Source organism: Xenopus laevis, chromosome 7S (genome assembly GCF_017654675.1).
Source record: "Xenopus laevis strain J_2021 chromosome 7S, Xenopus_laevis_v10.1, whole genome shotgun sequence".
Classification (NCBI taxonomy): Eukaryota; Metazoa; Chordata; class Amphibia; order Anura; family Pipidae; genus Xenopus; species Xenopus laevis.
This window is the reverse complement of record NC_054384.1, coordinates 42,528,439-42,535,091: the sequence shown is the minus strand read 5'-3', so window position 1 is coordinate 42,535,091 and position 6,653 is coordinate 42,528,439. Positions and strand designations below refer to the sequence as shown.

Here is a 6,653-nt window from a genome sequence, read left to right as displayed (position 1 = left end):
CTGGATTATGGTTAACGAAAAATTGTTGAGCATAAATGTGGATAAACATAATATCTACACTGAAATCTGGAAACCTTGGATAACGTACACTAGTTTGTAATAATGGCAGTATATTGAGAATGTATATTGGGCTTGTGTATTTAGTAAGGTAAATTAAATAATAATGTTTGAGCTGAAACCTAAAGCTGAGAAATCTGGACAATTTAATATATTACAATAGGAGAATATTAGATATAAAGTTAATTGATAACATGAGAGTAGACAGTCACGTTTTATAAAGTTTATTAGTTTTGCTTTTATTGGCATGCAATTTATGACTTTGCAACACATGCATCAAAAATATGAATATGTACAGCAACAATGATGGAAACTTTTGTTTTATCTTGAGATGTGTCTGAACGAGATGCTTGCACTCTCCTCTGCGTAGGAGAACATTTATTATCTGAAAGTAAAGGAAAAAAATAAGTCATGTTAATAGTGAATATTGTATTGCTAACCAATAAAAAAGTATTGAAAAGGTAAAAAAAGTGAATCAACAAACAAACTGTGACCCTTTTCAACCCAGAGTGGCGGGAAATGGACGGAAGTGACCACATCTAATGAAATGAAAGTATTAACACATAGGGGCACATTTACTAAGGGTCGAATATCGAGGGTTAATAAACCCTCGAATTCGACCCTTGAAGTAAAATCCTTCGAATTTGAATATCGAATTCGAAAGGATTTAGCGCAAATGCTAAAAATCGTTTGATTGAACGATAAAATCCTTTGAAACTAATCTATTTTTCTTAGATCAAAAAAAGCTTAGAAAAAGCTTAGTGATGGGGAAGGTCCCCATAGGCTAACATTGTACCTCGGTAGGTTTAAAGTGGCTAAGTATGTAGTATAAGATTTTTTTAAAGAGATAGTACTTCGACTATCGAATGGTTGAATAGTCGAACAATTTATACTTCGAATCATTCGAATCAAAGTCGAAGTCAAAGGTCATAGTAGCCTATTCGATGGTCGAAGTACCCAAAAAAATACTTCGAAATTCAAAGTTTTTTTCATTCGAATCCTTCACTCGAGCTTAGTAAATGTGCCCCATAGTGTAATTAGTTAAGTGTGGAAAAAATTGCTAAACATGATCCATTGTGCAGCATTAAAAGCATCACACTATTTACATCATTATATGTATGAGTAATGAATGTTGTATCTAGCTCTCACCAGTAAATATGTTAAATAAGCCTCCTATTTTGGCATATATGCAGATATAAAAGCAGACATTGGTTTCTCACTATAGTATTGCATATTGCAACTGAGATTTAGCTGTTACAAGAAAAAAAAATTGGTTCATAAGCTTTACAATGTAGCTAAATCAATAGCCTAGAATAATTGTTATTGCACATATTAGCAAGCTCGTGTTTGTAGACGAGTAAACTGATACACTGTTTCCAGTCCAACCATTACCGAGTCTGTGTTACTCACCGGATCGTTGTAGAGCACAATCAGTCGATATGCTGTATGTGGATCAAATATGATTTAGCAGGCTCGAGAAATAAATCTAGATTATGTCTGTATATATTGTGGGCTGCCAAATCCACAAGGTAATCCGCTCACATTGTACTCAATCAGTCTATCAGGATGGTTAACGCTCAGTGAACTGAGCCCTTTATTTTATCTTATCTGGGTCATACCGTTACAGCAAATGCTCAGTCTCCATGCACCTGCGTGCTAGAGCAAACTGTGTAGGGGAAGGACACAGTCCAGTCTGTTCCTGTCATCGCCCTCTTCATCCTGCTTAGTCCAGTCCTGATCTTCGCCCTCTCTGTCCTGTTCTGCTCTGCACCTGATCCAGTCTGACTCATCTGCCTCATCAACCTGTTCCTGCCTTCCCTTTACGTGTTCCCTAGGCACATACAGCTCCTGCTTTAAGGACTCATCCTTCCCCCATCAGTGTCTACAGCGCCCTCTACCTAATCCTTAACATAAAAGAACAGAGTAGAGAGACTTTCAAACTTAGCACTAGAAAAAAAGAGAAGTGGGTAGTGTAACGTGAAAGTGTACTGAAAAAACAGTGATCAGGTATATAATTAAAGTGTCAGAGCAGAGCCGTGCTCACCGGTAGGCTCGGCACTGTCTGAAATAAAGAGGATAATCAGAAATTGTAAATAAGTCAAGTTCTTTATTTTAGTTATTAATTTTTTATTATTTATAGTATGTTATTTCAAAAAGCGTTGCAGTGGATGAGTATCAACACCACTAAGGGGAAAGTTGTTAGAAAGTCGCTGGGTATATTTCCAGAAGTAATCTATATAATCCACAGTGATTGATTCCATTGACATAGTGTACTGACGCTGGATTCTAGGATTGGTCCACCATCTATTTGTCCAGGACGGCACCTGGTCACTGTCCGCAAGGGGTATATGGACACGGACTCCCGTCTAAAAAGCGTCTTAGTTGTTAAAGCTGTATATGTAAATAAATTACAGAAGCTACAGCTATGTGGCCATCATTATCAGGCATACTAAGCAGTCCTTATGGGGATGAAGCCCCCTCAAGGGCCCAACAGGGTCTGTATCTCTACAATATTTGGGTTATACTGGTGTATTACATATGCACAGCGGTAATAATCATTGACAAGAATGGCAAATTATTTAAAAATAATAATCACAGGGACTCTGAAGATCGGTGACAGTGATTGGGGTTAACCCAGTTAGTGATGTGCAGTTGGGCCTAGTCACCCAATAATAACACAAAACATATAGACCATGCGTGAATGAAAAGAGAGAAATCTGTGTAAATTTACGTTTAAGCAAAACAGAGTGTACATAAAGAGTGATAGTGATCAAAGTGTCATTGGAGAAAAGAAGCATCTAAAGAGTAAGGTTGGTAAAAAAATAAAACAGTTGTCCAACTTTAACCCCTATGTCAGATGCTCTCTTATCCTTTATCATATTAGCTAACCTACATACATTAGTAAAGTCACATGCTTTGTATCACCCCCCATTGAACAGTTAGAGAGTCAAAAGTGTCAATAGAAGGGAGCATAAGAAATTAGTTTGTTCAATCTACGTGGACTTAATGTGTTCAGGCGATGCATCCATTTTAGTTCAGTTTGTAGTAGTCTTTCACGGTAACCATTGCGTGGTTGTTTAGCAACAAAATCATTGATCATGCTTCTGAGGGAGGCCAGCGTATGTTTATATGCCACAAAGTGCTTGGCCACTGGGGTATCTCCCTTGCCACTACTAAGTGCCATCCGAATGGTAGATCTATGGTTCGCCATTCTGTACCTGAAGTTGGTAATAGTTTTGCCTACGTACATTAGTCCACAGGGGTACTTGATGAAATATATAATGAACTTAGACGTGCAGGTGAGTTTATGCCTTCCCTGAATGTGGATGGTAAAATTGGGATCCAACAAGCATTTGTCGACAGGTGGCAGAGTCTGTACATCTAAAACAACCCGGTTTTTGTACTGGGTAGCCAGATGACAGAGCTAGGGTTCTGATAACAATGGACGGGTCTGTTTTGTCTATTAGATCCGTGAGGCTCTGTCCCCTTCTCCGTTTTGAATTATTTTTATTTTTTCCACACTTAGATGTGGTCACTTCCCTCTATTTCCCGCCATTAGGGGTTGAAAAGGGTCACAGTTTGCTTGTTGATTCATTTTGAAAAAGGTCAGATTGGTGACCGAAACGTCAGGTTCTTCCTTGTGAAATAAAAACCTTAGAGTGCAAGAGTTTTTCCAGTTTTACATTTGTCTCTTTGTTCTTTGCACCCAGGCAATGCTGTACAACCCTAGACGTGAGTGCTAGTATTCCTTCCGTATAGCCGAACGTCAGCAACTCCTTTTTGTTCTAATAAATGCTTTCTTTATGTTGTTATAAGCCCTGTGAGTGCTCGCCTTCTTTATGGATATATATATATATATATATATATATATATATATATATATATATATATATATATATATATATATATATATATATATATATATATATATATATATATATAAATATTTGTTGTCAGCCACTCCATCCTGATGCATTTCATTCCATTGGGCAATTCATTAGAGGAGTTATGGCTGGTGTAGGTCACATCCCTTTTATACAGGTATGGGACCTGTTATCCAGAATGCTCGGGACCTGGGGCTTTCCATAATTTGGAAAATTTTATAAATTTTAAAAAACCCCAAACAGGCTACTTCCAGTAAGGATTTATTATATCTTAGTTGGATCATATACAATGTACAGTTTTATTATTACAGAGAAAAATTAAATTATTGTCTATGCGATATAGCCTTTCTGTAATTCGGAGCTCTCTGGTTAATGTGTTTCTGGATAATTGTCCCCATACCTGTACCTGCATATTTATATCATACATATTCCAAGGTTTACTATTCTTGTATATCCACATATATATATTCATACCACATGGCCACTAACACTACCCCACCTATTACAGAAACCTGGATAAATTAATTATTTTCCTCATTTCCCGCATAGAAAATACATCCATAAAAAAATACAGGTTTGTTATTCACAATCATTACATTAATCAGGGTTTCTTGGTTTACATTTGGTTTTGGATCAAATGTATTATTTTAATATTGCATAAAAAATTAAATACTGTTTTAAAATTTGGATTATTTGGATAAATGAAGTTTATGAAAGATTCAGGTCCTTAACATTCTGAATAACAGGTACCATAGCTGTAGTAATAATAAATATACCCATTTTTGCAAAATTTTGTATCAAATGTGTCCACATGATAGGGAATGGCGATTCCACCCCAGTCATAAAAAGTCCTTATTGATAGTAGAGGAATTCTGAATAGCAAGCCAACTCTGATACAAGACAAGTTCCTTAACAACTATTGGAAACAATATGCAATAACAGTATAGAATTATCTAACATATAATGCTGTCTGTTAACAGATATCCATTAGTAAATTAAGAGTTCTAATACAATTTGAAAAATGTTTGTAAAATCATAAATTCACAGCTCAACTTTTTTTAAAGCAATATCAAAATGTAAATGTTTCTGTTATAGAGAAAAAGTTTAATATTATTATTTAATAATACTGATGAAGAAAATTACATTTGCATAAAAATAGCATTCCTCTATAATTCAGTAATTTAATTACAAATTAATCTATAGATGATAAAATAAAATCACTCTCTATACGAATGTTACAGACCACTGCTAGTGTTATAATCAAGAATAATGTACAATAAGGTACAATAAGGAATATATGGTTAGAATTACCGGGAAACAATTACTAAAATCACTAATTAAAGTCTGTAAGCACAAGATAGATGGAGATGTTGTTACTATTCTGCGGAGGATCCAAATATTCCCCTAGAGTACAGCATGATATAATAAATGTTAAAAGAGAACTAGATTTACAATACACTCTTGATATAGAGAATGCAACTCAATGGCAAACCAATAGACAATATTGTAAAGTTAATAAACCAGATATTCCTTTAGTTCGTACACTGCACTCTGTAATGCTCTCAAATACACCTTTACATAAAATCCGGACTAAAACTGGAACTACAGGAAATCCAGACAAAATATTGCAGGAGTTTATGGAATTTTATTCTAAGATATATCAAGCCCCTACTAAATGTAATGAAATTCAAGCAGATAACTTATTTTCTCATATCCAATTACCTACTCTTACCCCAGAACAAAAACAAATTATGGACAATGATATTACAAACGAAGAAACTTTACTAGCTATTAAATTACTTCCGAGTACCAAAACGCATGGTCCAGAAAATTCTTTTTTAGCAACTTTAATACACCAAGATCATGTGGGGTTTGTTCCTTATAGAGAAGATGGAGAAAATATAAGGAGGTTAATACAATTAATATATACCCTTAACTCCTCCAAGACCACAGCTTTAACACTATCCTTAGATATTCAAAAAGCATTTGACACAGTCACCTGGGACTATTTATACTATGTGTTGAAGAAATGGAATTTTGGAGACAAGTTCATTCTACTTATTCAGGCTTTATATAACATAGTACTATGTTTAAATCCTTCAAGACACACTCTTGGGGCCAAGGTACATGCAGTGATTTTGGGTAGTTTGCCTGTGTCTGGGTATGCTTGTTCATCTCTCATTGTGATTTCTAATTATCATTTGCATGTTCACTCACTTACATAACTGTGTGCCTCTATAAGACTTCTTTAGGGGTAATTTACTTATGGGAGAGCAGTGTGCAATTTACAAAAACCTTAAATGGCCATTTTTTTGCACTTTGCACACTGCCTTTCTCTCTCCCAAAACATGGGTCTGCCCTGATGAATGGTTGCTATAACTGTATTCATAGGTCATAGTAGATGGAGACACATGCATCTCACCTTTAGGACTCCACCCTTTAATTGTAAAGTGTCTGAGAGTGTCTGACTGGGTCTGGGAGGGAATGAGGTCAGGCTGCATGAAGGATGGGACTGTCTCTGTGACTCTGACTGGGTGACTAGAAGTCGAGACTGTCTGGAACTGATCTTACTGACAAGTCTGGAGTTAAAGGAGTTTTCAATAGCTATTTCTGCAGTGATCTTACTGGCAAGTTTAGGGTTATTGAAATGCTCATTGGCCAGTTTTACATGAAATGTAGGTGCCACATTGTGTCTTGTAATGCTTTGGCCCT

At 35.8% G+C, this 6,653-nt stretch overlaps 1 long non-coding RNA gene across 1 annotated transcript; it reads right to left on the bottom strand.

The window, feature by feature from the left end:
• Positions 1–267: 267 nt before the first annotated feature.
• Positions 268–1,817, bottom strand: LOC121396149. The gene is made up of 2 exons (XR_005962859.1): positions 1,468–1,817; positions 268–442 (listed from the first exon to the last, which is right to left on the bottom strand). It is a non-coding gene; the product is annotated as an uncharacterized LOC121396149 (long non-coding RNA).
• Positions 1,818–6,653: the final 4,836 nt, after the last annotated feature.